Raw genomic sequence first — 9,191 nt, forward strand, 5'->3', positions numbered from 1 at the left:
AAAGATAGTACATTTGCTTGTGTGTTGAGTGTCTGGATCTGGTTAACCTTATTCTTTTTGTGTACTTTGGATACTGAAGCCTTCCAAGAGCTCCGCAGGTCTGTTTGTTAGTGCCACAGCTCGGGTGTGCCACAGTGCAGCTGTTGGCAGGAACCGAACCTGAGAACTATGGGGCTTTCCTACACCTCCGCCTTCCAGTCACAAACTAACAAGGGGCCTCTACCTGCCAGCAGTAACAAGCCTTTCTGCTGTCCTGAGCCAGCCATGGTCAGTGTAACTCTGGGATGGGCGACTGTAAACTCTCCAGAACATGCTTACCTGGTCAAGACCTCGAAGAATGTATTTCAGCCTTACGCCCAAGGGGTGATGATCATATCGCCTTTGTGCCATTCTCCTTACTTGTCCCTGTAGTTCTATCTGTATGTTTGTCCTCAACAACATATATGTGGTCTTCTTTACCCATCGGTTCTGCACCTATGGATTCAACCAACCACAGACCAGAAATATTTGGAAAAATCCCGGAAAATTTCAAAAACGAAATTTGAATTGCTGTACACCAAGTAGTATACGTGCTGAATCCACAGGAATGAAGTTATAGTAGACACTACATTAGGTATAATAAATAACCTAGACGTGCTCTAAATTATTTAAGGGTCTATTTGTAGTTTATGTGCAAGTGCTTTGTTGTTTTCTTAAGGGACGTGAGCATCTTACAGTGACTGTCGCACGCACAGGAGATCCTGGGTCCAATCCCCCATGGGTAGTAGGGATGACTGCCTCTGCTGGACGGAGGCTGCAGAAGGAGGTCGGGGATAGGTCATCAGGTCATGATCTGACTTCCACTTGTAGAGTAGACCAGCCCCTTCTGGGGAAGCTCAGGGCAAGGTCACCACAGGATCTCAGGAGACACGGGGCTCAGCACAGCCGGATAGGCCTCAGGTGCGAAGCGAGTACTTGGGCAGCAGCAGCAGCAGAAATGCAGTGGAGGGAGGGAACAAGGAAGGGGGGAAGGAGGGAAGGAGGCTCTGTCACCTCTGCTTCTGAGCACACCACTGTGGCCTCCTCTAGCTCTGGGGAGGAAAGCTGAAGGCTGAGTGGTGTTGTGTGTCTTAGCACAGCAGGGGGCAGCCCTTTGACAGCGTGGCAGGGGTTGTCAAGGACCTTGTCCTCACCCTCCTGCACACTTGCCTGGGTGTTGGTGATGACTGTCTACATCTCGGGTCATGTAGAATGCTCAGTTGCCTTCCATGTCTGGGCAGAGCTGTTATCTGGATTAACTTCATCCTTCCAGGGGTTCCATCTCCTCTCACAGGTTGAGGGCCTGCCTCCTTTTCTTGTTTGAGTGGGACGTGACCTTCCTGAGAAAGGGCACCTGAGGGTGTTGTGGCTTGGATACCCTCACCAACACGGACGGTGAGATTTAGTCCCTGCTGTCAGGCATTAAAAGGACAGATTCAATCCACTGTGGATCTGGGGCCTTTGGGAAGCAACCGAGGTTTAGTGAAGCTGCCGTAGGAGGGGTTCTAATCCAGCTTCATAGGAGGAGAACTCCTATGCCAGGGTGTTCTGTTCCTCCGACGACCACGTGATTCTCCGACCACGTGAATCTCCACACTGCTCTGGGACTCTGCAGGGTCTACACCAGCAAGGACTTCACAAGAGCAGCAGCCCAATCTTGAACTTCCAGCCTTCAGAACCTTAGTTCATTCAGCAATGACAACATACAATGCCATTAACTAGGTAGTACAAAAATAGACCATTTATTTGTCCCTATTTTGGAAGCTGGGAAACCCCAGACCAAGGAACCTAGAGTTGGTGCCAGGAGACGACCACTTCCTGGACCATGCACAGATGCCTTCTGGGTGTCTTCACTTGGTAGGACATGAGGGCGTTCGCTGGGGCCTCTTCCATAAGAGCACCTACCTCATCCACAAGGGTTCCACCTTCATGACTCAATCATCCTTGAAAGGTCCCACTTCCGTGACCATCACGTTGAGGGGCAGGATTTCAACATATGCCTTAGGAGCGCAGGAACAAATACTGACACCACAGAAGAAGGTACAGTGCTTGAAAGCTTACAGGTCTAGAAATGACTTTATTACTCACACTTGATTGAGGGTTTTCCAAAATACAGAATTTAAGGTTAAAAAAATTTCCCTCTCAAATTTTGAAGTACCATAACGCTGTCTCATTTGGTTCCCCATGTTACTGTTGAGGACTCCAAAGGCATTCTAATGTGTCTTTAATAGGTGACCTCTTAGTCTCCTATTTGTTCCTTGTGTTCTAAGTCATCATAATGTGAAACATTGGGTCTCCTGTCATTTATAGTTAACTGCAGGCATGTAACTCACGCCCTTCAGTTCAGTGGAATTTTCTAACATTTAGTACTTTGTTGCAGAGTTCTTCCTCTGTTTCTCTGCCTCTCTAGAATATCTGCTACAAGCTGAAGCCCTGGATCCACCTGTGTATTTATCCTTCCCTTTGTCTATCTTGTTATCTACTACTTGTTAAACTTCAGTTTTCTCTACCAACCTATTACTAAGATTTTTCATTTCTATCAAAATGACTTAATTTCCAAGTACTCTTTGCTTTAAATATAGAAGTATTATGTAATACACTTAAAAAATAAAGTCTATACTATAATTTAGTTTTTATCTAACGTACATTTTCTGTGCTGGGATACCAAGGGAGAGAGGGTACCTAAGCTGAGTGCCACATAGAAGCAGTGTTCTCAGTGGCTGTACAGTGGAGTGTGGAATGGCCCTCTGCTCTCTCCTCCGGGCATCTCCTAAAGCACCATCAGCTGGACTCTCACTGCCAGACATGGGACCAGAAAGCCCTTTTCTGGAAGTAGAAATAGTCCCAAGAAAAGGCCCAACATTATCCATAGTCCCTAGAGCACTCCCAGAGTTCCCCACTGAGAATCTTGGCATTACCAGGGTGCACCATATGCTCAGGACCACTGACCGGCCCACGGTGAATCTTAGTGGACAGCCCAAATCCACATGGCAAAGAAAGCTAAGGCCATCAAGCAGAGGACTGCATCTTAAAAGAAACAGACAGTGCATACAGAAGAACATTCCAGAAGAAAAGGTGTATCATTTGTGACTTCAGAGTGAAAAATCCTACGTTCTTGGATGAGCCTCAGTCATTTCCTTGGGCTCCTCTCGGCACTGACTTTCTCAGGCTTTCCTCATTTTGGTTGCTCTTGACCAAAGTTAGGTACACCGTTAGGTATTTTGTGTGGCATTCCTGGTTGGTTTCTCTGACACCTTCCCATGTTTAAAATGGGATTATGGGTTTTTAGGAGGGAGACCACAAGAAAAGTACCATCGCCCTCACTTTAAATCATGGCCACGTACTAGCAACAAGCCTTACCACGGTGACATTGACCGTTACCATCTCCCAGAGCAGAGCGCCGAGGCTCTCGATGATAAGGGTACTCAGCCTATGTCTGCGTTATTTAGCTGCTCAAAGGGTTCTAGCTCTGGCTACTGGAGGCTTTCAGTTGGCTTCTGTGTCTGACATAACCCTGTCACTGTGTTTCGTAAGTACTTCCTTACCTGTACTACAATAAACTCCAGGATCCGGGGACCTCTGGTTGTTTCTATTGGGGAATGTCATTATAAGTCAAGATCTGCGCTCTTGGAGTGCTCACTGTGCTGACGTCATTGTTTCTTGGCCACCTCAAGTTAGACAGCAAGGACATACATGTGCATACTCAATATTTTTTAAGTGACTGAGTCTCGGAGCTGGGGAGATAGCTCAGTGGTCTAAGCAGCTGTCTGGCAAGCAGCAGGACTTCAGTTTAATCCCCCAGTACTACATGCCGTGCAGACCCTGGTGGTGAGGCCCTGTATCAAAAGAATAAAAATAAAAAATAAAAATACAGGGCTGGCTTGACAGCTCAGTGGACTAAAGCACCTGCTTAGGCAGACGCAGCGGCCACGGTTTGATCCCCAGTGTGCTCTGCCGGCCCCACCCACAGAGCATGCTGAGAGGGCAGTTGAGACTGGGCATGGTGGCACGTGCCTGTAATCCCAGCATTTGGGAGGCTGAAAACAGGAGAATCACTACAAGTCCAATCTATGTAGTGAGACCCTGTAGCCCCTGTACTAAAAAACAAATGACTGAGTCTCATATCCAAAACATAAGTTTTTTCATTCTCTGAAGTCACAAATGATACACCTTTTCTTCTGGAATGTTGTTCTGTATGCACAGTCTCGGTTTCTTTTAAGATGCAGTCCTCTGCCTGATGACCTTAGCTTTCTTTGCCATGTGGATTTGGGCTGTCCACTAAGATTCAACGTGGGCCGGTCAGTGGTCCTGAGCATATGGTGCACCCTGGTAATGCCAAGATTCTCAGTGGGGAACTCTGGGAGTGCTCTAGGGACTATGGATAATGTTGGGCCTTTTCTTGGGACTATTTCTACTTCCAGAAAAGGGCTTTCTGGTCCCATGTCTGGCAGTGAGAGTCCAGCTGATGGTGCTTTAGGAGATGCCCGGAGGAGAGAGCAGAGGGCCATTCCACACTCCACTGTACAGCCACTGAGAACACTGCTTCCATGTGGCACTCAGCTTAGACACCCTCTCTTCCTTGGTGGCCAGAGATGAGCCCCTAGGCTTCTGCCTGTGCCAGCTGATTCTCCAGCTATCTTCAAGTGAGCCCTAGCACCCAGGCCAGCTGACTGGCAGAGGAGCAGCAGTCCTACCCTCAGGGCTCTGAGTCCTCCACTGTGCACTTTCAGCTTCAACCTGTGACAAGAAGCCACTATCCCCACCCCAAGGTGCAAGAGCAGATGGGAGGCTGCCCCCAGGGAGAGCACCTGGCACAGAGAAGCCACAGGAAGGCTCTGGGCCTGTCCCAAGGCCAGCTGCACTCCTGCTGTCAGCATGGTGTAACATCAAAGAAGCATTCCAGTAAATATCCTGCTTTGGTGTGGACATGGTGTCAGTGGCCACAGAGCCATCCTCACCAGGAGGTGCTGCATTAAAAATGGATTTGGATCACAGTGTTTAGAGGTGGGGCCTGGGATGTGATTAAGATCATTAAGGCGTAGCCCCATGACTGAATCCGGGCTGCTTTAATGAGAAGCCAGGGAGACACACATGTTCTTTTTGTCTCTTACCATCTGCTACCCAGGATCACCTCAGGACTTGGCCAGCAAGAAGGCAGCATCAGCTACAGCCCCTCCACTTTGCACTTATAGGACAGTGAGCCAAAGTAAACCTTTTCTCCCTGACTCTGGAGGCGGGGGTTACTTTTTGTGGTGCTAGGGATCAAACCCAGGGCCTCACCCATGCTAGGCAAGGGCTTTATCACTGGGTTACACCCCCAGTCCTATCCCTCTTTTCTTTATAGGATATTTAGGATTTCATCATAGTGACACAAAAAAAAAATGGAGGAATACTTGTCCTTTTTGGTTTAAGGGCATGTTGGCACATCTCTAGCCCTGGTAAAGACTGAGGAGAAGGGAAATGGGTTAGGAGAGCAGGGAAATGAAGGCAAGGTGAGGGATGGTATGGAGGAGGCCAGCTGGAGGACTCCATCGCTGCAGGCACTGTCTACACTCTAGGCTGCCTGCCGACTTCCTAGAATATCACAGGCCAGGACTAAGTACCTGTCCCAAGAACTACGGTACAAATCTCCTGCCCCAAGACATAGCTGATAAGCAGAATGTTAGATGTGAACCCAGGCCAGTGAAAGGTAGCTGGGAGCTGGGCTCATAGAGGGTAATTCTCCTGCAGCAGTACACGCAGTTGGCCTCTGGAAAAGCCCTTCTCTCTGGCCCCAGTGCCAGCACAAGAGGCTGAAGCCCTCTTCCTGCCTCCTGGGTTCTCTTCACTCTGATAGAGGCCAGCATGGGCAGGAGGTGGGCAGTATCTCCCAGAGCCATGATATTGTGTATCCTCTGGTGCTGAGTAACCAGGGGGGTAGTGGCTAAGAGGAAGCCAAAGGACAGGGACGAGGCTTGGGGGTGGGGGTGGGCAGGAAGCCTTCAACACAGCAGGTTCACAGCCAGAAGCTGCTGTGCTGAAGGTGAGAGCCAGGAAAGGGCAGGAAGGCAGCAGCTGGGACAGACTTCTCTGGGGGCGAACGGGGGCAAAGTAGGGCAGAGGGCCTCATTCTGGAAATCAAGCCAGGATTTCGGCTACCTCCCACTCCTCTACCTGCCTTGCTTGCCCCATGCCCTGCCCCTCTCACAAAGACCTGTCAATTTCAACCCTTGGTTTTCTTTCTTCCTTGTCAAGTTTATTTAAATTTAATTCACGGGACTGGTGAGATGGCTCAGTGGTCTAAAGCACCTACTTGGAACAAGCTTAGCAAAGCACAGGGACAGCGGTTCAATCCCCCAGCACCACATGTCAGCCAGCCGCGCCCCCTGGTGGGCTGAGCTGGCCACACACACACACACACACATACACACACACACACAAATAAATAAATAAAAAATTTAAAAAAAATAAATTTAATTCACATACTTTAAGGGTCACAGTCCTGAGTTCTCACCAATATACAGCCATACAGCCATTATCACAATTAAAATAAGAGTTTAACCATTTCTACTCAAAATTGCCCCATCATCTGTGGTAGGCACCTCCTCCCCTAAGTTGACCTCTGATGACCAATGATCAAATTTGGGCTATCGCACACAACAGAATCACAGAGGGGAACCTCATGTTTGTCATCTGTTACTTTGTGCATCATTTCTGCCATGTAGGCATGTTGTGCACTTGCCAGCAGGTAGCAGCCCACCATATGGATGTACTACAGCTTGTTTATCCATTCTCTGGATCATGGACATATGAATACGTTTCTAGTTTTTGAATATTTTGAATAAAGATGCTACAAACATTCACATTTTTATCTCTTGGGTAGATACCCGGAACAGGCTTGCTGTTGCTATGACTGTAGTATGTGCAACCTTACAAAATCTTTGCAAAGCTGATATAGGGCTCTTTCCCACCAGCTGTGAACAAGGCTTCCAATGGCTCCACAGCATCACCAGCACATGATACCATCAGCTTTGTGCCCAAATCTTACATGGTCTAGCAGCCCTTCTGAAGTAACACTTGACTGCATCACTGAGCTCCTTGCTTACTGCACTTCAGCAGCCGTCCTTATCCCACGGGCAGGCTGCCAACCTGTGATGCCCTCTGGGGAGCAGGTAGAAGCAGCAAAGCTAGAGCAGGTGAGGATCGGCAGGAGCAAACTGGGGACCTTACCTAAAGGGGCAGCTGCCCTTCAGGAATGCATACTCCTTCTTGCCAGACCCAACTATTAAAGAGAAGCCAACAGTGGAAGTTTGTTGTTTGTTTTTTACTTTTATTTTTTAGCTAAGACTCCCGTTTTTTAAATCTTGGCAAATAAGTAAAAACAAACAAAAAACCCCAAACACCTTTAGGTAAGGAAAGCTTATCAATGTGTTGAAGCCAATCCTTGTATCACCAGCTGGCAATGTTAACCCCCCGCTAAGACACCAGTCCCCTCCTTCCCTCTTCAGCAAGTCCAGGCAACCTGTGATTCTCAGACCACACCACATAGGTCATTTCTGAACCTTTCTGCCTCAGTCACAGGCCAAGCACTTCTCTGCTGCTCCCAGCCTTAGCCGAGAATTTGCTCTGTGCAGGCCTCAAATGCATTTACTCACCTGGCAGTTGTAAGCCACATACATGTCCCACCTGGCTCACACTTAGGACAGGGTCTTCTCACTTGCAGACCTCAACCAGGATTTCTTGTGCTCTGCCAAGGCACCGGCCAGCTCCCACCCCTACCCTGTGGCCATAAGGGTGCATGATCATTTATAAACCAGAGAAAAGTTGTGTCCCTGGAATAGAACCAGTGGGAAGTAAGTCTAGCAGTGATTTTTTGGGGGAAGTGCTCATGAATGGGAAGCGCTCACACATGCATAGGTGAGAAACCACAGCTCTGACAGCCAGGCTTCTTGCTAGTTACCCTAAGGGTTCCTCTTGTGCACCCAAGGAAGGCAGCAGGTAAGGCTGGATGGAGGTTCAGGGCCCGGTAGTAGCCCAGCAGTTGGATCTTCCTTGGGCAGGCCCCACTTCCAAGCTATCATTTTCAGCAATGAGCTCTAGCCGACTTCCAAAAAGCCCTCTGGTGGCTAAGGATGGGATGGCCACAGAGAGACAACCCGGCAGAATCTTCCTTGACTCCACCGACTGGGCCAGCCTTCGGCTCGGGACTCAGGCCGCAGGCTTGCCGGCCTGCACGCCATCTAGGCTCTGACTCCCAGCTGTCGGGTTCTGCTCCTTCCCTCCACCCGGGTCTTTCCCAGGCCTCCGGCATCCTGGGATCCATACTGCCAGTCACCCTCCTTCGACCGCTGCCCCCAGCATCTCCAGCCCTGAAGCCCTGCCCCAGGCACAAATTTCTGCGCCGTTCCCCAAGGTGTCAGCCTCCTTGCCGCACTTGCAGCTTCACTATCCAAACGCAGATGTGTCGACATTCCAAACCCCTGCTCCTGCAACCTCTGCCAGGACCTGCGGGGACCCGACAAGGGGCGGGAGGTGTAGAGGTGCTCACCAGCTCGGAGCAGCCAAAGCCCGCGCTCCAGTTTCCGTCGGGGCTAGGAACCCGGCCGTCCCTACGCGCACCCCTCCTCCCACGTGACCTCCCCCGGCCTCCTTTCGCCTCAGCCTCTCCGGCACTAAGGCCTCCGGACTGAGGACCCTGGCCTCCTCGCTCCGGTCTGGCTCTCGCCCCGCCGCGGGGGTGCACCTGCGGCCTCAGCGAGATTCCTGACCCGGCTGGGGCGGGCTCAGCACGCGGCCGAGCGGCGTTCGCTTCCGCGGTCTGCCGCGTGCTCTGCGCACCGGAGCGCAGCAGCCAATCTGCTGGGTCCCGCGCGCGGCCGGGACCCGCCGCCCCCTTCTCCCCGCCCGCGGCGTTAGACCTGAACCCGGAGCGCAGCCCGGCGCAGCCCGTCCAGCCCCGCCCCGCTACCGCCCGTCCCCGGCGGCGATTGGCCGCGCCCGCCCGGCTCTCCGCGCGCGGATTGGCCAGCCTGCAGGTCGCTCAGGCTAGCGCCGCGGCGGCTGCGGTGGGAAGGCTGGAGCGGACCGGAAGGGTCGGAGCGCCCGGAGACCCTCAGGTCCGGGCGGCTGCAGTGGCGGCGGGCGGAGCCGAGTGGAGCGGGCGCGGCGGAGCCCGGTCCGCGGAGCCGGGAGCG

Source organism: Octodon degus, unplaced genomic scaffold, assembly GCF_000260255.1.
Source record: "Octodon degus isolate 3935 unplaced genomic scaffold, OctDeg1.0 scaffold00029, whole genome shotgun sequence".
NCBI classification, from domain to species: Eukaryota; Metazoa; Chordata; class Mammalia; order Rodentia; family Octodontidae; genus Octodon; species Octodon degus.